Source organism: Trachypithecus francoisi, unplaced genomic scaffold (genome assembly GCF_009764315.1).
Source record: "Trachypithecus francoisi isolate TF-2019V2 unplaced genomic scaffold, Tfra_2.0 Lachesis_group0, whole genome shotgun sequence".
NCBI classification, from domain to species: domain Eukaryota; kingdom Metazoa; phylum Chordata; class Mammalia; order Primates; family Cercopithecidae; genus Trachypithecus; species Trachypithecus francoisi.
The window spans coordinates 135,795,048-135,818,650 of NW_022681453.1; the positions used below are offsets into that span (position 1 = coordinate 135,795,048).

Here is a 23,603-nt window from a genome sequence, read left to right on the forward strand (position 1 = left end):
ACTTCTGTTCCCTGGAAAGCAGAGCCAGGAGAGCGTATAGCACAACTCCTGATTGTGCTGTATGTGGAAATGGGGAGAAGAGAAACTAAACAGACAGGAGGATCTGGAAGTACAAATAAACAAGGGAAAGCAGCTTACTGGGTAAATCAAATTACTGATAAACATCCTACCTGTGCAATAACTATTCAGGGAAAGAAATTTAAAGGTTTGGTAGATACAGGAGCAGACATTTCAGTCATTTCTCTACAGCATTGGCCGTCTGTGTGGTCAATTCAACCCGCTCAATTTAACATAGTTGGAGTTGGTAAAGCCCCTGAAGTATATCAAAGTATTTATATTTTGCATTGTGAAGGATCTGATGAACAATCTGGGACTATTCAGCCAACTATAACTTCTGTACCTATACATTTATGGGGGAGAGATTTATTACAGCAATGGGGAGTACAGGTTCCCCTTTGTATAGAACAATTATATGGCCCTCAAAATCAGCATATGATACAAGAGATGGGGTATGTGCCTGGCATGGGATTAGGAAAAAATGTACAAGGGTTAAAGAAACCACTTCAAGCGGAAGGAAAAAATTCTTGTCAGGGTTTAGGAGATCATTCTTGATGGTGGCAATTGTTAAGCCTCCAGAACCTATGCCTTTAAAATGGTTAACAAGTAAGCCAATTTGGATAGAACAATGGCTGCTGAGTAAAGAGAAACTGGAGGCTTTAGAGGTCTTAGTTACTGAACAATTAGAAACAGGATATATAGCTCTAACGTTTTCCCCCTGGAATTCTCCAGTCTTTGTTATTAAGAAAAAATGTGGTAAATGGAGAATGTTGACAGATCTTAGAGCCATTAATTCAGTTATACAACCTATGGGAGCATTGCAGCCTGGGCTACCTTCTGCTGCTATGATTCCAAAAAATTGGCCTTTAATAGTCATAGATTTAAAAGACTATTTCTTTATTATCCCCTTAGCTGAGCAAGACTGTGAATGGTTTGCATTTACAATTCCTGGGGTAAACAACCTGCAGTCTGCTAAACATTTTCATTGGAAAGTGTTGCCACAAGGCATGTTAAACAGTCCAACAATTTGTCAGACTTATGTAGGACAAGCAATTGAACCTACTCGTAAAAAATGTTCACAATGTTACATTATTCATTTTATGTACGATACACTTTGTGCTGTCCTCACTCAGGAAATATTAATCCAATGTTATAATCACTTGCAAAACTTGTTTTCTCGTGTTGGTTTAATTATAGCTCCTGACAAAATTCAGACTCCTACTTCTTACTCCTACTTGGGGACCTTAGTAAATGACACTACCATTGTGCCACAGAAAGTAACCACACGTAGAGATCAATTGAAAACATTGAATGACTTTCAAAAATTACTAGGAAACATTAATTGGGCATGACCTGCTCTAGGCATTCCTACCTATGCCGTGAGTAATCTGTTTTCTATCCTTAGAGGAGATCCTAGTCTCCCAAGCCCTCGGCAATTAACAAAGGAGGCTGAGGCAGACTTACAGCTGATTGAAAAGTAAGTGCATAAAGCTCAAATAAAGCATAAATCAAATTACTGATAAACATCCTACCTGTGCAATAACTATTCAGGGAAAGAAATTTAAAGGTTTGGTAGATACAGGAGCAGACATTTCAGTCTGATTTAGCTGATTTCATAGGTGTTCTTGATAATCACTTTCCAAAGACAAAATTATTTCAATTTTTGAAATTAACTAATTGGATTCTCCCTAGAATAACTAAATTTAAACCAATTGAAGGTGCTGAAAATGTTTTTACAGTTGGGTCTAGTAATGGTAAAGCTTCTTATTCTGGACCAAAAGTAAAGTTTTCCAGACACCCTATACTTCAGCTCAAAAAGCGGAGCTTGTAGATGTAATTGAGGTGCTGACTGTTTTTGAGATGCCTGTCAGTGTAATTTCTGGTTCTTCATACATGGTTCATTCTACACAATTAATTGAAAATGCTCAGTTACAATTTCATGCAGATAAACAACTGATGACTTTATTTACCCAATTGCAAACAGCAGTTAAGAGTAGAATGCACCCTTTTTACATTACTCATATTAGAGCTCATACACCTCTTCCAGGACCTTTGACTGCAGGAAATCAAATGGCTGATCGCCTAGTTGCTATGGCATTATCTAATGCTAGACACTTTCACAATTTAACCGATGTTAATGCCTCTGGTCTCAAACGCAGATACAGCATTACCTGGAAAGAAGCTAAAGCTATTATCCAGCAATGCCCAACTTGCCAAATGGTGCATTCCTCATCTTTTACAGGAGGAGTTAATCCTCGAGGATTGGAACCTAATTCTCTTTGGCAAATGGATGTCATACATGTTCCCTATTTTGAGACTAGCTTATGTACATGCATGTGTAGATACATTTTCTCACTTTGTTTGGGCTACATGCCAAATGGGGGAATCTTCTGTATTAAATGGCATCTTGTGCAATGCTTCGCAGTCATGGGCATTCCAGCTTCAGTTAAAATGGACAATGCTCCAGGCTATACTAGCCAAGCTCTAGCTACATTTTTCTCTATATGGAATATTAAACACATTACTGGCATCCCATATAATTCACAAGGGCAAGCCATTGTGGAAAGAATGAATCACTCCCTAAAACAACAATTACAAAAGCAGAAGAGGGGGAACAGTTATTATAGGAACAGTGATTATAGGACTCCACACATGCAACTAAATCTAGCATTATTAACTTTAAATTTTTTGAGCCTGCCTAAAGGCCGGATGCTATCAGCAGCTGAACAGCATCTACAGAAACCAGCTGCAAAGACAGAAGCAGAACAACTGGTTTGGTGGAGAGATCCAATAACAAAAATTTGGGAAATAGGTAAAATAATAACATGTGGTAGAGGTTATGTTTGTGTTTCTCCAGGCCAAAACCAGCAGCTGATTTGGATATCAAGACACCTGAAACCTTATCATGAGCCAGATGCTGAGGAAGAGATTTTGGGAGGAACCCAAGGATCCCCCACTTGCAGCCATGTCGAGACTGACAATAAGTTCGCCTTTCCTGCTTGTAGTGGGTGATTTAAAACTTGATCTCCCTAATCATCACGTGACTTGTCAAGAATGTAGATTGCTTTCTTGTGCGAATTCTTCCTTGTATAATACTGATCTTTCTGTTTTAGTGGTAAGAGCCCAAGAAGGAGTATGGATACCTGTAAAGCTTTCCCATCCTTGGGAAGCCTCTTCTTCTGTGCATATTATTACTGAAATTCTTCAGAAGATTCTGAGACACTCTCAGCATTTCATTGCTACTTTAATTTTAATCATTATAGGATTGATTGCTGTCACAGTTACTGCTGCGGCAGCTTGAGTTGCTTTGCATTCCACAGTACAAACAGCAGACTATGTAAATAATTGGCAGAAAAATTCTACTTTGCTGTGGAATTCCCAAACTAAGATAGACCAGAAACTAGCTAATCAAATCAATTATCTCCAACAAACTGTAATGTGCCTAGGAGATCGAGTAGTTAGTCTAGAATATAGAATGCAGCTACAATGTGATTGGAATACTTCTGATTTTTGCATTACTCCTTATCAGTATAATGAAACAGAGCATGAGTGGGAAAGAGTTAAGAAACATTTGAAAGGTCATATTGGAAATTTACTTTAGATATTGCAAAACTGAAGGAACAAATATTTCAAGCTTCTCAGGCACATCTGATGCTAATGCCAGGAACTGAAGTGCTTGAAGGTGCTTCAGATGGATTAGCAGCTATTAACCTGTTAAAATGGATCAAGACTCTTGGAGGTTCTGTGATTTCAATGATGACTGTGCTTTTAATCGGTGTTGTTTGTCTTTATATAGTCTGCAGATGTGGATCCCGAATCCTGTGAGAAGTAGCCTACTGTGACAAAGCTGCCTATGACTTTATCACTTTGCAAAAACAAAAAGGGGAGACATGTTGGTAGCAAGCCCTAACCCTGTCATAAACAGACCTTAAAGAAACTGGCCATAAACAGGATTTCTGTAGCAATGTGACATGCTCATGATGGCTGTCATGCACACTGCTAAAAGTTGTTGGATTAATGGAGCAGGGCAAGGAACACCTGGCCCTGCCTGGAGTGAAAAACTGCTCAGACCACAAATGATAGCAGGAGAGGCTTGTGCCCTGAGAGCATATTTTTGCTGCAGATAATCAACTGGAGCCTGTTTCTCTGCTCCTCACTGAAATTGCTTTGTTTCCCATAAGGAATGCTTTTAGCTAATCTACAATCTGCAGAAGCAATGCTTATCACTGGCTTTCTGTCAATAAATGTCTGGGTCAAACTCTGTTTGTGGCTTTCAGCTCTGAAGGCTGTCAGCCCCCTAATCCTCACTTTATACTGTATTCCTGTGTCTTTGTCTTAATTCCTCTAGCACTGCTGGGTTAGAGTCTCCACAACTGAGCTGGTCTCAGCACCATGTTGCTCAGGCTAGTCTTGAACTCCTGTAATCCTCCCACAAAGTGCTGGGATTACAGGTGTGAGCCACCACACCTGGCCAGAATCTTCCATTTTAACTTGTCAAATTTATTAGCACAAAATTTTTAAATATGCCTTTATTATCCTTGCATGTCTGTAGTACTTGCAGTGAAAGAATTCTTTTTCATTTCTGAAATTGGTCATTTGCATCTTTTCTCTTTTTTCTGAATCAGTCTAGCTCGAGGTTTATCAATTTTATTGATCATACTTTTTTTTCTATTTTATTGATTTCCATTCTTTATTATTTACTTCAGGTTTAATTTGCTCTGCTTTTCCTAGCTTTTCTTTTCTTTTTATGAGACAGAATCTCACTCTGCAGCCCAGGTTGGAGTGCAATGGCATGGTCTTGGCTTACTGCAACCTCCACCTCCCTGTTCAAACAATTCTCCTGCCTCAGCCTCCCGAGTAGCTGGGACTACAGGTGCCCACCACCACACCTGGCTAATTTTTGTATTTTTAGTAGAGACAGGGTTTCATCATGTTGGGCAGACTGGTCTAGAACTCCTGACTTCAAGTGATTCACCCACCTTGGCCTCCCAAAGTGTTGGGATTACAGGTGTGAGCCACCATGCCTGGTCAACGTTTTTTAGCTTTTCAAGGTGGAAATCTACATCACTGATTTAAGACATTTTCTCTTTCCTAACATAAGCACTTAACATTATCAGTTTCATTGTATGCACTGCTTTAACTGTATCCCATAAATTTTCATATGTTCTGTTTCTATTGCCATTCTGCTCAAAATGTTTTCTGATTTCCTTTGCTATTTTTCTTTAATTCTTAGGTTAATTCCCAAATATTAGGGGATTTTCCAGATACCTTTTTGCTAGAATTTGGTTTTGTTATTTAATGTCATCTGTGTGGTCTAAGAATATGCTCTGTATAACTTCAAGATTTTAAAACGTATTGACATTTATTTTATGTTTTGGCCCAGCATATAGTTTAATTTTCAGGGAATGTTATTTGTGCATTTGAAAAAAAAAATGTGTCTTCTCTCTTGTTGAGTGTTCTGTAAATGACAATAAGGTCGAATTTGGTTGATGGTGTTGTTCACCATCTTTTATGTCTTAACTGATTTTCTATATACTTGTTATACCAGTTACTGAGAGAGCAGTAGTAAAATCTCCAACCATAATTGTGTGTTTCTTCATTTTTCCTTTTAGTTTTTTCCATTTTTCTTCATATCCTTTGAGGTTCTATTACTTGGACATATACATTTGGGACTGTTATATCTTCATGATGATTTGACCTACTTATCATGAAATGTCCCTCTTTTTCCCTGTTAATATTCACTGTTCTGAATACTATTTCCTGACATTACTATAGTCACTCCATCATTTGTTAGACTAGCATTTGCATGTTATAGATTTCTTTAAACATTTAAATTTTAACCTTCTTGAACTCTAAACCTCTAAACACTGCCTTTTGGTTGGAGTGTTTAGAGTCCATTTACATAATGTAATTATTGATGTGGTTTCTTTAAATCCCACATCTTACTATTTGTTTTCTATTTGTTCCAGCTGTTCATTGTCCCCTCCCCTTTTACTGCCTTCTTTTGAGTTATTTGAGTATTTTTTGTTATCTCATTTTATCTCTACTCCATTTATTGGTTAGATTTCTGTGATGGATGATGTTAAATGCTGCTCAGGTTCCTCTTCAAATCAAGAAATACTTCAAGAAGTCATTATTGTTTCCCCTGCTGGGAGACCTGTTGACAGATAGCTTTCTGCTGACGGACCCTTCAGGGATTGCCATGATTGCAGAGAGCTACCTTGCTCAAGGTCATTCCCTTCCCAAGGTGACTAACATCCAGTGCTGAATGCAAGAATATTAAGGTCTGACCATCTCAATCCAACTCAGCACAATTCTGAAGAGTCATTCTAGCTCTGTAGTTTCATGTGGACTTGGCCAAGGCTATTATTGGGCTAGCATAACAACCTGGCTTCTCATCCTGCCCACCCCTGCTTGTGTCGCCTTCCTTCTACAGGTATTTGTCCCAAGAGCACTCCTTAATAAATACCCTACACACTGAACTCCATCTCTGCTCATCTCTTGAACTCTGCTCTGGTTTGAGTTCACTCATGAACTCAACCTGCAACAGCTTCTTTGTTTTAGTTTTTAGTGGTTGCTGTAGGCATTGGCGATATGCACATTTTAACCTATTACAGTTGTGTTAGTTTGCTAGGGCTGCCATAACAAAATACTACAGACTGGGTGGTTTAAACAACAGACATTTATTTCCTCTTAGTTCTGGAGGCCAGAAGTCCAAGATCAAGGTGTTCGCAGATTTGGCTTCTCCTGAGGCCTCTCTCTTTCTTTCTGTGTCCTCACATGGTCTTTTCTTTGTGGATATGCACATCTGGTGTCCCCCCTCTATTCTTTCTTTATACATATATACACACACACACATATATACTTCATATATACGTCATATATATGTGTGTGTGTATATATATAGGTATATGTGTATATATACACTTTAAATTCTAGGGTACATGTGCACAACATGCAGGTTTGTTACATAGGTATACATGTGCCATGTTGGTTTGCTGCACCCATTAACTTGTCATTTACATTGGGTATTTCTCCTAATGCTATCCCTCCCCTAGCCCCCCACCCCATGACAGGCCCTGGTGTGTGATGTTCCCCTTCCTGTGTCCAAGTGATCTCATTGTTCAATTCCCATCTATGAGCGAGAACATGTGTGTTTGGTTTCCTGTCCTTGCGATAGTTTGCTCAGAATGATGATTTCCAGCTTCATCCATGTCCCTGCAAAGGACACAAACTCATCCTTTTTTATGGCTGCATAGTATTCCATGCTGTATATGTGCCAAATTTTCTTAATCCAATCTACATTGATGGACATTTGGGTTGGTTCCAAGTCTTTGCTATTGTGAATAGTGTTGCAATAAACATATGTGTGCATGTGTCTTTATAGTAGCATGATTTATAATCCTTTGGGTATATACCCAGTAATGGGATTGCTGGGTCAAACAGTATTTCTAGCTCTAGATCCTTGAGGTATCACCACACTGTCTTCCACAATGGCTGAACTAATTTACACTCCCACCAACACTGTAAAAGCATTTCTATTTCTACACATCCTCTCCAGCATCTGTTGTTTCCTGACTTTTTAATGATTGCCATTCTAACTGGTGTGAGACAGTATCTCACTGTCGTTTTGATTTGCATTTCTCTGATGACCAGTGATGATGAGCATTTTTCACGTGTCTTTTGGCTGCATAAATGTCTTCTTTTGAGAAGTGCCTGTTCATATCCTTTGCCCACTTTTTGATGGGGTTGTTTTTTTTCTTGAAAATTTGTTTAAGTTCTTTGTAGATTTTGGATGTTAGCCCTTTGTCAGATGGGTAGATTGCAAAAATTTTCTCCCGTTCTGTAGGTTGCCTGTTCACTCTGATGGTAGTTTCTTTTGCTGTGCAGAAGCTCTTTAGTTTAATGAGATCCAAAATGTCTATTTTGACTTTTGTTGCCATTGCTTTTGGTGTTTTAGACATGAAGTCCTTGCCCATGCCTATGTCCTGAATGGTATTGCCTATTTTTTATTCTAGGGTTTTTATGGATTCATGTCTGACATTTAAGTCGTTAATCCATCTTGAATTAATTTTTGTATAACGTGTAAGGAAGGGATCCAGTTTCAGCTTTCTACACGTGGCTAGCTACTTTCCCCAGCACTATTTATTAAATAGGCAATCCTTTCCCCATTTCTTGTTTTTGTCAGGTTTGTCAAAGATCAGATGGTTGTAGATGTGTGGTGTTATTTCTGAGGCCTCTGTTCTGTTCCATTGGTCTATATCTCTCTTTTGGTACCAGTACCATGCTGTTTTGGTTACTGTAGCCCTGTAGTATAGTTTGAAGTCAGGTAGTGTGATACCTCCAGCTTTGTTCTTTTTGCTTAGGACTGTCTTAGCAAGGTGGGCTCTTTTTTGGTTCCATGTGTACTTTAAAGCAGTTTTTTCCAATTCTGTGAAGAAAGTCATTGGTAGCTTGATGGGGATGACATTAAATCTATAAATTACTTTCAGCGGTATGGCCATTTTCCAATATTGATTATTCCTATCTATGAGCATGGAATGTTATTCCATTTGTTTGCATCCTCTTTTATTTCGTTGAGCAGTAGTTTGTAGTTCTCCTTGAAGAGGTCCTGCACATCCCTTGTAAGTTGGATTCCTAGGTATTTCTCTTTGTAGCAATTGTGAATGGCAGTTCACTCATGATTTGGCTGTCTGTTTGTCTGTTATTGGTGTATAAGAATGCTTGTGATTTTTGCACATTGATTTTGTATACTGAGACTTTGCTGAAGTTTCTTATCAGCTTAAGAAGATTTGGGACTGAGATGATGGGGTTTTCTAAATATACAATCATGTCACCTACAAACAGGGACAAGTTGACTTCCTCTTTTCCTAATTGAATACTCTTTATTTCTTTCTTTTGCCTGATTGCCCTGGCCAGAACTTCCAACACCATGTTGAATAGGAGTGGTGAGAGAGGGCATCCCTGTCTTGTGCCGGTTTTCAAAAATGCTTCCAGTTTTTGCCCATTCAGTATGATACTAGCCATGGGTTTGCCATAAATAGTTATTATTTTGAGATACGTTCCATCAATACCTAGTTTATTGAAAGTTTTTAGCATGAAGTGCTGCTGAATTTTGTTGAGGGCCTTTTCTGCATCTATTGAGATAATCATGTACTTTTTGTTGTTGGTTCTGTTTATGTGATGGATTACGTTTCTTGATTTGTGTGTGTTGAACCAGCCTTGCATCCCAGGGATGAAGCCAAACTGATCATGGTGGATAAGCTTTTTGATGTGCTGCTGGATTCCATTTGCCAATATTTTATTGAGGATTTTTGCATCAATGTTCATCAGGGATATTGGTCTAAAATTCTCTTTTTTTGTTGTGTCTCTGCCAGGCTTTGGTATCAGGATGATGCTGGCCTCATAAAATGAGTTAGGGAGGATTCCCTCTTTTTCTATTGATTGGAATAGTTCCAGAAGGAATGGTACCAGCTCCTCCTTGTACTTCTGGTAGAATTTGGCTGTGAATCCGTCTGGTCCTGGGCTTTTTCTGGTTGGTGGGCTATTAATTATTACCTCAACTTCAGAGCCTGTTATTGGTCTATTCAGAGATTCCACTTCTTCCTGGTTTAGTCTTGGGAGGGTGTATGTGTCCAGGAATTCATCCATTTCTTCTAGATTTTATAGTTTATTTGTGTAGAGGTGTTTATAGTATTCTCTGATGGTAGTTTGTATTTCTGTGGGATCAGTGATGATATCCCCTTTATCATTTTTTATTGCGTCTATTTGATTCTTCTCTGTTTTCTTCTTTATTAGTCTTGCCAGCAGTCTGTTTTGTTGATCTTTTCAAAAAACCAGCTCCTGGATTCATTGATTTTTTTGATGGGTTTTTTACATCTCTATTCCCTTCAATTCTGCTCTGATCTTAGTTATTTCTTGCCTTCTGCTAACTTTTGAATTTGTTTGCTGCTGCTTCTCTAGTTCTTTTAACTGTGATGTTAGGTTGTCAATTTTAGATCTTTCCTGCTTTCTCTTGTGGGCATTTAGTGGTATCAATTTCCCTCGACACACTGCTTTAAATGTGTCCCAGAGATTCTGATACGTTTTGTCTTTGTTCTCATTGGTTTCAAAGAACATCTTTATTTCTGCCTTCATTTCATTATGTACCCAGTAGTCATTCAGGAGCAGGTTGTTCAGTTTCCATGCAGTTGTGCTTTTTTGAGTGAGTTTCTTAGTCTTGAGTTCTAATTTGATGGCACTGTGGTCTGAGAGACAGTTTGTTGTGATTTCTGTTCTTTTACATTTGCTGAGGAGTGCTTTACTTCCAACTATGTGGTCAATTTTGGAATAAGTGTGATGTGGTGCTGAGAAGAATGTATATTCTGTTGATTTGGGATGGAGAGTTCTGTAGATGTCTATTAGGTCCGCTTGATGCAGAGCTGAGTTCAAGTCCTGATATCCTGTTAGCCTTCTGTCTCATTGATCTGTCTAATATTGACAGTGGGGTGTTAAAGTCTCCCATTATTATTGTGTGGGAGTCTAAGTCTCTTTGTAGGTTTCTAAGGACTTGTTTTATGAATCTGGGTGCTCCTATATTGGGTGCATATATATTTAGGATAGTTAGCTCTTCTTGCTGAATTGATCCCTTTATCATTATATAATGGCCTTCTTTGTCTCTTTTGATCTTTGCTGGTTGAAAGTCTGTTTTATCAGAGACTAGGATTGCAACCCTGCTTTTTTTTTTGTTTTCCATTTGCTTGGTAGATGTTCCTCCATTCCTTTATTTTGAGCCTATATGTGTCTTTACACATGCGTTGGGTCTCCTGAATACAGCAGACTGATGGGTCTTGACTCTTTATCCAATTTGCCAGTCTGTGTCTTTTAATTGGAGCATTTAGCCCATTTACATTTAAGGTTAATATTGTTATGTGTGAATTTGATCCTGTCATTATGATGTTAACTGGTTATTTTGCCCATTAATTGATGTAGTTTCTTCATAGCATCAATGGTCTTTACAATTTGGCATGCTTTTGCAGTGGCTGGTACCAGTTGTTCCTTTCCATCTTTCCATGTTTAGTGCTTCCTTTGAGAGCTCTTGTAAGTCAGGCCGGATGGTGACAGAATCTCTCAGTATTTGCTTGTCTGTAAAGGATTTTATTTTTCCTTCACTTATGAGGCTTTGTTTGGCTGGATATGAAATTCTGGGTTGAAAATTCTTTTCTTTAAGAATGTTGAATATTGATTGGCCCCCACTCTCTTCTGGCTTATAGAGTTTCTGCCAAGAGACCTGCTGTTAGTCTGATGGGCTTCCCTTTGTGGGTAACCCGACCTTCCTCTCTGGCTGCCCTTAACATTTTTTTTCTTCATTTCAACCTTGGTGACTCTAACAATTACATGTCTTGGGGTTGCTCTTCTCAAGGAGTATCTTTGTGGTGTTCTCTGTATTTCCTGAATTTGAATGTTGGCCTGCCTTGCTAGGTTGGGGAAGTTTTCCTGGATAATATCCTGAAGAGTGTTTTCCAACTCAGTTTATTCTCCCCATCACTTTCAGGTACACCAATCAAATGTAGATTTTGTCTTTTCACATAGTCCCATATTTCTTGGGGGCTCTGTTCATTTCTTTTTACTCTTTTTTCTCTAAACTTCTCTTCTCACTTTATTTAATTAATTTGATCTTCAATCACCGATACACTTTCTTCCACTTGATCAAATCGGCTATTGAAGCTTATGCATGTGTCACATAGTTCTCATGCCACGGTTTTCAGCTTCATCAGGTCATTTAAGATCTTCTCTACACTACCATTCGTCTAATCTGTTTTAAAGGTTTTTAGCTTCCTTGCGATGGGTTCGAACATCCTCCTTTAGCTCGGAAAAGTTTGTTATTACTGACCTTCTGAAGCCTACCTCTGTCAGCTCATCAAAGTTATTCTCCATCCAGCTTTGTTCCATTGCTGATGAGGAGCTGTGATCCTTTGGAGGAGAAGAGACCCTCTGGTTTTTAGAATTTTTAGCTTTTCTGCTCTGGTTTCTCCCCATCTTTGTTGTTTTATCTACCTTTGGTCTTTGATGTTGGTGACCTACCGGTGGTGTTTTGGTGTGGATGTCCTTTTTGCTGATGCTGATGCTATTCCTTTCTGTTTGTTAGTTTTCCTTCTAACAGTCAGGTCCCTCAGCTGCAGGTCTGTTGGAGTTTGCTGGAAGTCCACTCCACACCTTGTTTGCCTGGGTATCACCAGCGGAAGCTGTAGAACAGCAAATATTGCTGCCTAATCCTTCCTCTGGAAGCTTTGTTCCAGACGGGCACCCACCTGTATGAAGTGTCAGTCGGCCCCTACTGGGAGGTGTCTCCCAGTTAGGCTACATGTGGGTCAGGGACCCACTTGAGGAGGCAGTCTGTCCATTCTCAGAGCTCAAACACCATGCTGGGAGAACCACTGCTCTCTTCAGAGCTGTCAAACAGGGACGTGTAACCCTGTGGAAGTTTCTGCTGCTTTTGTTTAGCTATGCCCTGCCCTCAGAAGTGGAGTCTATAAAGGCAGCAAGCCTTGCAGCTCTGCAGTGGGCTCCACCCATTTCAAGCTTCCCAGCTGGTTTGTTTACCTACTCAAGCCTCAGGTATGGCAGACGCCCCCCACCCCCGTATCCTCCCCACCCCGTACCTTCCCCCCCCCCGCCCCCCGCTGGCCTTCTGCCTCACAGGTCGATCTCAGACTACTGCACTAGCAGTGGCAGTGAGCAAGACTCTGTGGGCATGGGACCCACTGAGCCAGGTATGGGATATAATCTCCTGGTGTACTGTTTGCTACGACCATTGGAAAAGAGCAGTATTTGAGTAGGAGTGTCCTGTTTTTCCAGTTACAGTCTGTCATGGTTTCCCTTGGCTAGGAAAGGGAAATCCCTCAACCCCTTGTGCTTCTGGGGTGAGGCAACGCCCTGCCCTGCTTCCACTCACCCTCTGTGGGCTGAACCCACTGTCCAACCAGTCCCAATGAGATGAACCAGGTACCTTAGTTGGAAATGCAGAAATCACCCATTTTCTGCGTTGATCATGCTGGGAGCTGAAGACCAGAGCTGTTCCTATTTGGCCATCTTGAAACGGACCCTCCCCCTCTATTCTTATAAGGACACCAGTCAGATTGGATTAGAGCCCCACCCGTATGACATCATTTAATCTTTATTCCCTCCTTACAGGTGCTATCTCCAAATGCAGTGGCACTGGGGGCTAGGGCTTCAACATATGAATTTTTGGGGGACAAAATGCAAAAGTATACTGTTCCCAGAGGGGCTCAAATGTGAACAAAAGAAAAAATATGCCCATACTTTTTTCTTTTTTTTAAAACTGTCAATTAATTACTTTATTTCATATAAAAGTTACATTGAGGTCAGGCGCAGGGGCTCACGCCTGTAATCTCAGCACTTTGGGAGACTGAGGCGGGTGGATCACGAGGTCAGGAGATCAAGACCATCCTGACCAACATGGTGAAACCTTGTCTCTACTAAAAATACAAAAACAAAATTAGCTGGGCATGGTGGCAGGTGCCTGTAGTTCCAGCTACTTGGGAGGCTGAGGCGGGAGAATGACATGAACCCGGGAGGCGGAACCTGCAGTAAGCTGACATCGTGACACTGCACTCTAGCCTGGGCGACAGAGCGAGACTCCGTCTCGAAAAAACAAAAAAAGTTACATTGAAAGAAGAGGTTGAAAAGTCACGTATACTTGATTTGCACACACTTGCCAAGTCTCACAGGATTCAACCACTTGGATAATTTTTAAATTGATAACAGGATATACATATTTAAAGCCTCACTGAAGTCCAATACCCATGTCCAACCCAGACAATGATGTGCAAATGAATATGCAAAACAATCTCTGGAAACTCGTTTCTCCAGGATCCACGCTTTGTCCCTCTGGCTGTGACGCAATTCTTCTCCCAAAGGCGCACATGCTTCTGCGGTGACAGAGTCCACTACCAAACCCCTGCAGGTTTACTCACTTAGCTAAGATGTTGGCTCAAGTAGGCCCCTTTGTGGTTTTTCATCAGCAGTGGTAGAAACCCTAATTCGGATAGGGTAGAGCGCAATTAGAAACAAAAACAAAACAGTCCACAGATGAACAAAAGGCAAAACAGTTCCCAGGACGGAGACACCAACTTCTCTTAGCGTGGACGGCAGGCTTAAAGGAAGAGCCTCAGAATTTGTCACAGGTTGCTTCTTGATGCATCCAGCAAAAAATGTACAAACCAGGCCAGTTTAAGGCAAGTCCCCGAGGAGGGGAGCTCTTTGCTTTCTGGCATAATTTTAAGCTCTGCACCAAGGATTCTGTTTTTTCATTTTTATTTTGAGACAGAGTCTCACTCTGTTGCCCAGGCTGCTGTACAGTGGCTCAATCTCTGGCTCACTGCAACCTCCACCTCCTGGGTTCAAGCAATTCTCCTGTCTCAGCTTCCCAAGTAGCTAGGACTACAGGCGTGCACCACCACACCCGGCTTTTTTTTAATTTTATGTTTTATTTTTAGTAGAGATGGGGTTTCACCATGTTGGCCAGGGTGGTCTCAAACTCCTGACCTCAGGTGATCCACCCGCCTCAGCCTCCCAGAGTGCTGGAATTACAGGCGTTAGCCACCGCGCCCGACTCAAGGATCCTATTTTATCACCTATCCATGGTTGTACAGGTGGGGACTGAGGAGAGCCTCTTCTGGTGTGGAGACTCTGCCATCTGTGACTATAAATATTTATAAAACTCTGCTTGCTGCAAGCAATTGGTTTGTGTAGGTTCCAGTTGTCCTGTTGGTCACAGATGAGCTGTCGATACCCGTCAGACCCCAAATAAATAAGTGGAAGTCTGTGAGCAAGTAAGGTGCAGCCTGATGAGCCAGGCCGCACACTGAGAACTCCAGACTGCCTTTTTCTGGGTCTCCTGGGCAGTCGCCTAAAACAGAAGCTGACAAAGGGATTCATCTAGGGGAGTAACAGGGTCCCTAAGGACTGATTTCATCCCTTCCTGGGCAGCTTCCACTCCCATGTGGGCTTCTCGCTTTTCAATCACTAGATCTCCCTCTCATCATTGCATATGGAGTGGATTTGGGTGCCAAACGTAACTGCAGTGAAAGTGAAAAACAGAAGACCCTCCAGGCACAGGAAGGACAACAGGATTACAGTGAATGGAGGTGAAAAATCACTGCATTCGGTCCACTGCCTACACACAGGTGATAAACTGAAATCCACAGAGAATCAGGGCATGGACTGAAGGTAGAGCTATATACATAGTGAAGAGCTCAAAACATCTTTGATTCTTTTCTCCTACACAATTGTTCACCCACAGGCAGTGATGATCCATTTTCCTAACATGTCTTTTGCAAATACTGCTGTGGTGGGCGAGCTCTGGTTTGATATAGCAGCACTTGGGGGCACTTGTAGATCACTTTCCTGGGCTTCAGCTGCAAACTCCAGTCCAAGTTGTTTATCTTCTTTGTCTCAGTCTCCTGATCTATTAATAGGGTCCTATAATAATTCCTACCTCTGTAAATTGCTGCAGTGAATTACAGGAACTCGTTCTTGTAAATCTCCTGGAACAGTCCTTGGCACAGAGCAAAACCTATTTATTACTTCTTCATTCTACTATTCCTAATTTAGCAGATATTTTGTTAGCATTTGGGCATATTTCCTTCAGGGACTTATGGTCTCAGGCCTCACATTGCACTTAATTGTATTCAGATATGATTTTTAAAAAATCTTGGCAATATTTGTGCTTTAAATTCCCAATACAAGAGAACTATCAGTCCCATAGCTCTAGAGGCCTTCCCGAGGGTACAGTAAATCTCTGCTTTATGTTCCAGCTCAGTGTTTTACAGGAGAGGCTGCAAAGCTTGGCAAAGTGGCCCAGGATTCAGAGTCAGATCTTAATGGATGTGAACTCTGACTTTGCCTCATTCCGTTTGAGTCATGTTTTCTAGTTATTTCATGTGCCTTTGAGTTACTCTTTCCTCATCCATAAATTGGGGCGTATCAGCTGCCTTGTATTTGGAAGGTTGGTAAAGATGTGGCGCTTCTGTTGAGGCCCAAAAGGCAAAGCTCTTGCTGGCTGCACTAGGAGAAGCGATGGTAGCACAGAGCATCTGCTTTAAAGAAACCTAAAGAGGAGGCTGCTCCTGCCAGACACTGTGGTACCTGTAAGTGACAGCATCAAGTGCCGCCGAGAGCCTGGTACCGGGGATCCTTGTGTCCTTGGGGTGGATCCTGACTCCTCCCCTGTAGGCAGCGACATGTCCAATCTCCCACTGAGACAGGTGTGTCTTTTCTCAGAGTGTGAGGAGCACAAAGGCATCACAGAATCTGTGCTGGGGGAGAAGATGCAGTTCAAGGAGGAGAAGCTGGCAGAGAAGTCGACACAAGCTGAGGTGCTCAGGTGAGGGAGGCTCTGTGTGGTGGGGCAGGCAGGTGGAAGGTGTGTGAGTCTCTGAAGGGGGGCAGCTCAGCTGGAGAAATAAGAGCTAATCCGGGCCAGGAGAAGGGCAGCGATTTACATAGCAGGCACATGTCGTGCAAATATTTATAAAACAATTACAGAACAACAATGCTAGTAAATTATGGGCTACAATCGTTACTCGGAACAAGTAATTATTGAGGCAAAATTTGTAAAACACAAAATTAACCAAAGGAAAGTGAACAACTCAGCATTTAGTACACTCAAAATATTGTGCAATCACCACTACATTTTCTCTTTTTAAATGTTTTATTTTAATGTTTGTGGGTACATAGTAGGTGCATATATTTGTGGGGTGCATGAGATGCAATGGGTTATAATAACATCATGTAAAATTAGGAATCTATCCCTTCAAGCATTGTTGTTTATGTTACAAACAATCGATTATACTCTTTTAGTTATTTTTAAATGTACAATTATATTATTAGCTATAATCACACTGTTGTGCTATCAAATGCTAGGTCTTATTCATTCTATTTTATTGTACACATTAACCACCCCCATAACCTCAGCTCCCACTATGCTTCCCCGCCTCCGGTGACTATCCTTGTACTCTTTATCACCATGAGTTCAATTGTTTCGATTCTTAGATCCCACAAATAAGTGACAACATGTGATGTTTGTCTTTCTGTAACTAGATAATTTTACTTCACATAATGACCTCCAGTTCCATCTATGCTACAGCAAATGAAAAAATAACATTCTTTTTTATGACTGTATAGTACTCCATTGTAAATAAATACCATGTTTTCTTTATCCCTAGAATCATCTTCTGACTTACTGGCTTCTCATTCTTTCATTCATTTGAATGTTATTATCTTGACCCTGTCATTCTTTCATTCTTTCATCTCTCTGAATAACCTCAGCTATACTTGGCCACATTTCTATGTGTGGCTTTGTGTATAGTCACTGCATATTGTGCTATGTGTATTTTTACATGGAAATATCCATGACCAAAATGAGGAACTGAAGGGACAACTTTCTGAAACAAATTTTGCAAGACATCTAGTTTTCTTTACATGGGAAAAAGTTGAATGGAATGTTGAGGAATCCTATAGGAGCACTCTAATACAGAGGAAGCCTTTTATTAAAATTTTTTTTCCCCTTTGTCAGAGGCATTTCACCAAACCTGTGCTAAAATTCTGCTTGGAGGGCTTCTTGAGGATATTCTCACAGAAATCTCTGTTGCAGTTCTTTGAACTGATGACTGATCCCCCTCCGCTGTTATATTTTCTCTACTATCCCACCTTAGGCGATACAAAGCCCCAGTTCACTCTCAGACACAAGAGCTGACCCAGTTGAGGAAGAAGTTATGGGAAGGGAGAGAGGCCTCCCTCTTACTCAATCAGCATCCAAAGGCCCTTCTCACTGATGATGACCCTGACAACCACCAGAGGCAGGACCTCCAAGAGCAGCTGGCTGAGGGGCGCAGGCTGGCAGAGTGCCTTGTTCGCAAGCTCAGCCCAGGTAAGGTAGTCACGGGCCCTGATGATGCAAAGTCCTAGGCTTATGAGAAGACTCCAGACCTCCACACCTGCACAATGACAATTTTATTAGTGGTCTTTCTTTCCACTAAGCATTAGTGCCATGACATGACCAGGACTTCCTGTGTAGGAAGAGAGATGAGAAAGCCAGGGGTTGGAGGTCACAGTACGGCAAAAGCCTCCTACCTCCTTGATGGAACAGGCCTTTGGAGCAAGAAGCAGCATCCATCCAGTTTTAAAGGACAGGAAGGAGGATGTGACAGGAGGCAGCTTGTTAGAGTGGAGAGAGCCCTGGACTAAGAATGGACGTTCCCAGGCTCTATGCTCAGTAATGTCTTAGTAACTGTGGGCCAGCAATTTATCCTTCCTGGATGTCTATGTCTAACTGGAAATGGAGACAAATTATCTCCTGCGTGGTAGATACAGCATTCAAATGTGGGAACACACATAAGTGTGTTTCAAAATAAGACAAAGACCCTCACTGTGTGATGTTAGATAAGGTAGTTGATGTGGTAGCACATGGTGTTAGGAAAGTTGTTAAGACTGGAACACTCTTTATGGAGAGAATTTCCCAGGACAATACAGCAGAAGCTACTTGGAGGGCCTGTGAAGTCCCCTGATGTATGGAGTGGTGGGGGACAGGTTGTTTGTCCTCTCCTAAGAGAAAAAAATAGGTTTTAGTGAGAGCTGTGAGGGGATGTGGAGTCTGTGCCTGGGAATCAGATCTGTGGCCAGAAGGGGAAGACAGCTGCCGAAGTCCAGAGAGAAGATGGACAAGGCTCCAGTGATATGAGGGGAAAAAGGTCTTTTTAATTTTTTCCCATGTCATGATGGTGGTGCTCCAGATCAGAACCACATTGCCAGGGCAGAAAACATGAGAGGTAAAGACAAAACATGAGGGCTTTCAGTGCAACACTGACTTGTACATAGATGTTCATGTCTCTGTGCTCATATAGCTCACTGTGTTTGCAATGGGTGAAGTGGGAAATATCTGAATGGACATTACTGCATTTGTTTGCAGAAAATGATGAAGTTGGGAATGAAGATGCTAAAGATGAGAAAGTTGAAAAAGTCCAAGGACCACTTGCCTCCAGGTAACAATGAATAATCAGGAGCTGGTAATGAGTAGGTAAAATATGGAAAAGGCCTCAGGAAGAAGACAAGAGAGGTACAGGTTGTCATGGATTCTAGATGCAAGGAAAAAAATTGCAGATTGTATTGATTTAGTGCACTCATTCAACAGTGAAATAGCCCTGTTGACATGGTTGTCTATTTTCTTTGTGGTACTTGGAAGCATGACCTGAGGCAAACTTACCAGCCTTAGGGATTTCCTGCACACACTGACTAGAACTGTTCTTTTCTGCAATGAAAACTAGAAGAAAGGCCAGGTGCCATGGCCTACGCCTGTAATCCCAGCACTTTAGGAGGCCGAGGTGGGTGGATCATGAGGTCAGGAGATCGAGACCATCCTGGCTAACATGGTGAAACCCCGTCTCTACTAAAAATACAAAAAATTAGTCGGGCATGGTGGCGGGTGCCTGTAGTCCCAGCTACTTGGTAGGCTGAGGCAGGAGAATGGCATGAACCTGGGAGGTGGAGCTTGCAGTGAGTCAAGATCCCACTGCACTCCAGCCTGGGCAACAGAGCGGAACTCCGTCTAAAAAAAAAAAGAAAAAGAAAGCTAGAAGAAGATGTTTATTTGCTTCCTACGCAGTTGTCATTTAGATTCTTGTTAGGTAAGATAAATAGCAAAGAGTTAACAAGGAAAGGATTTAGGAAGTAACTAGCAAAGTTAAACACCAAGAAAAGTACCTAGACCAAAAGTACTTGCTTTTCAAATCACAATATTAGAAGAAGAAGGCCTAGAAGTCACACCATCTCTGGAATCTACAATGGCTCACCGTGTATTTTCTTGGCCACAGTATGTTACATTCAACCCAACTGAGCCACATGATGTAGCAGCTGTTGGGATTCTCCATGTGCTGTGTGTTACATCTGCACCATACAGAGATAGCTGAGTCTCTTCCCTCCTCAGATCCTGTCTGCCCAGTGCAAAGAGCACCAGCTGCTCTCTTCTTCTCTGGCCCCCATGGCAGCCACACTCTGTTGCAGACAGAGGAGGATTGCCTGTTCCCTCTAAAAGGGAACCACTCCTTGCTTTCTGGGACAACTCTGTTTTTTTTGACGCAGTCTTGCTCTGTCGCCTAGGCTGGAGTGCAGTGGCGTGATCTCAGTTCACTGCAACCTCCGCCTCCCGGGTTCATGCCATTCTCCAGCCTCAGCCTTCCAAGTAGCTGGGACTACAGGCACTCGCCACCACACCCGGCTAATTTTTTGTATTTTTAGTAGAGACGAGGTTTCACCATGTTAGCCAGGATGGTCTCAATCTCCTGACTTCATGATCCGCCTGCCTCAACCTTCCAAAGTGCTGGGATTACAGGCGTGAGCCACTGCGCCCAGCCAGGACCACTCTCTTATGCCTCCTGTCAAAACTCTCTAAAACTCCCTGGGGTCCAATCCCTCTTGGTTTGATCTTCTGTCACCTCTGTTATCTCTGTACCACCTGGCTCATCAGGGAGGTACAGGAGACTGAAGAAAAGGAATTCCCTCAGAACTCACTGGAGGAATATTCTGCCACTCGTTCAATTTGTCATGACCCTTCTGACTCCCACCTGCCTCAGAGGAGTGCCAGAATCACACCCGAGGAAGAGAGAGTCAACTTTGCTCTGGATGTAGGCAGTGAATCTTCACATTATGAAGGAGAGGAGGAAGTGCTAAACATTCTCCCAGGTAGCTTCTATATTCTTCGTCCTTTGTACCTCTGCCTAGGCTGAGAAAGTTCAACTCTGAGGACAGGGCCTATAGATACATATTGGTTTGAATCAGGAAGTAGGATTAAGTATTAAACACAAATATCAGGTGGGTCAGGGGGCTCCCCTCTCCTCCTCAGCCCATGTCATGCCTTAGTCTCTCTGGCCCCAGTATCAGGGTAGGTGTGATAAACCTTAGGTAGGTGTGATAAACTCATACCCACCTGTGTACAGGAGGTATACAGGAGGCATCTGTCAGGTATCTGTCAGATTTCTCCTATCTTGGATCCAATGTCTTTTTTCTGCTGCAGTGATGTAATTTGTGTCCCTGAACAATGTCCTTGGAGTATCTATGCCTGTCAAAGGTCATTGGCCGCCTTGCCTATAGATTTGGAGATGTCGTTACCTTGGTTTTATTGCTCTCAGCTGCAGTCTCTATTCTCCTTTAAGTTGGCTTATCTTAGCTTAGCAGCCACCTCAAAACCCGGACATAAACACTTCTATCTTTATCTTGCTTATAAGTTTCCATAAAGCAAGGCTGGGCCCTGAGTTCTCCACTCTACTCATGGGCAGTGTTTCTGTGTAACATCACAGAATCTCTTTTATGCAAGGGTTTTTAGAATATATCCATCAGTTCAGTCTTGTGTGTAAACTCCTCTAAATATTCAACAATAATGACATCTGATGAGACAAGACAGTATCACAGCAACACTTCTAGAAATTAGGCCAGTTTCTAAGATCTTGGGGAAAAAGTTTTGATTAACTCTTTAACAGGCTTAGGTCAGAGGATATGGAATTATGATGTACCAGAAGAGGAAGATTCTGCCACTTGGACCTGGAAAGCAGGCCCATCTACTTCTCCCAAGACTTAATCTAGGGCATCCTAGAGCTTTTCTGTAAGAATACCATATTCTTATGCTGAAAATGTTAATACCCTTGTGTTATGATTGGATACTAATTTGGTCATGTATGGAGTATGATTTGCTTAATGTGATCCTCTCTTCTGAATTTATTTGCAGAAAATCAAAATGATAATGAGGAAGAGGAAGGGAAACAGTCAGTGTCCCCCAGGTAACTCTGATTTGTGGGATGGTAGTTCAATAGTGACATCTGGAGACTGAAGACCCAGTGAAAAATAGGAAATGATGAATAGAAGTTTTTTTTATTCTTTTATTTTTTGAGATGGAGTCTCGCTCTGTCACCCAGGCTGGAGTGCAGTGCGTGATCTCAGCTCCCTGCAACCTCCGCCTCCCAGGTTCAAGTGATTCTCTTGCCTCAGCCTCCCAAGTAGCTAGGATTACAGGCGCCTGCCGCCACGCCTGGCTAATTTTTTATATTTTTAGTAGAGATGGGGTTTCACCATGTTGGCCAAAATGGTCTCCATCTGACCTCGTGATCTGCCCGCCTTGGCCTCTCAAAATGCTGTGATTACAGGCATAAGCTACCATGCCTGGCTGAATAGAAGTATTTTATCCATTTGGTCATGTACGAATTATTCTTTTGAACAATGTTTTTTTTTCTATTGCTGTGGTACTCATATAGATTTCAATTTCTTTCTTTCTTTCTTTTTCTTTTTTTTTTGACAGAGTCTCACTCAGTCATCCAGGTAGAGTGCAGTGGTGCAATCATGGTTCACTGCAGCTTTGACCTCCCTGGCTCAAGTGATCCTCCTGCCTCAGCCTGCTTTCAATTGCTTAATCCCTCTCAAGCATAGTATCCTGCAATCAGTTGACTCAAGTGAACTCACCAAACTCATGGATTTTTTGATATCACCTGTCCTCTTCCATGTGGTTAAATCCAGGCTGAGATACACCCTGTTAGGTGTCAACTTGTTGGCAAGTATCTGATCACAAGAGAAGAAAATTGAATAAAACCCCAACTCCATATTATGTCAAAATATGTTGCTTCTTCTTTCTCATGAGCTTCTAATCTGGGCAATTTACTGAACACGAGCCATCTCTATCTCTCTTTCTCTCTCTATCACCATCCCACGGCAGCCACACTCTGTCCCACCAAGAAGAAGAGAATAATTTGTACCTTTTATTGGGTCAGCCCCTTTGCTTTCTGCAACCATTGCCTTATGTCTTCTGTCAAATCCATCTAGGAGTCTGTGGTCCCCGGCCCCCTTGGATTAACCTTAGACCTTCCTACCCCATCAGTCTCAGCAGGGAGGTGCCACAGGTGGCAGAGCATGAAGTCCTCCAAGAGCCATGGGATGAATGTTGTTTGACTCCTTTGATTCCTGCTGACCTGTCTGACTCCCATCTGTCTTACAGAAGCACCTTGTACTCATTTGAGAAACAGCAAGTCTGCTTGGCTCTTGATGGGGGAGGAGTGCTCCACTGTGAATGTGATAAACATCCAAATGATGTCTCAGGTAGACCTCATAATCCTTGCACCCTGAGCCCCAGAGTGGGCTTAGAGATGTCATCAATGTGCCCAGGAATCATAGACATTAATTGTTTCGAATCAGACTCTAGAGTTGAATTTGAAACACCAACATGGGTTGGGTCAATGAGCTGTGCTCTCTTCCTTGTCTCAGACCATGCCTGTGCCATCCTGGGCCCACTATCAGGATATTGGACCCAAGACAGATGTGACAAATTCACACTAACCTGTGCAGCATATTTCCAAGAGGTGTCTGTGAGATGTCTTAATTTGAATACAATTTGTCTTTCCAGCTATTATTGTGTTCCTTATAAATTTCTTTTCCCAACCGTGTCCCTTGAAGTTCTATGACTGCCCAAGGCCAGTGGCATCTTTATCTACGTTTCTGTGGAAAATGAT

General features: G+C 41.8%; 1 pseudogene; it reads right to left on the reverse strand.

Moving 5' to 3' along the window:
- Positions 1-3,086: 3,086 nt before the first annotated feature.
- Positions 3,087-16,303, reverse strand: LOC117078575 (annotated as a pseudogene).
- Positions 16,304-23,603: the final 7,300 nt, after the last annotated feature.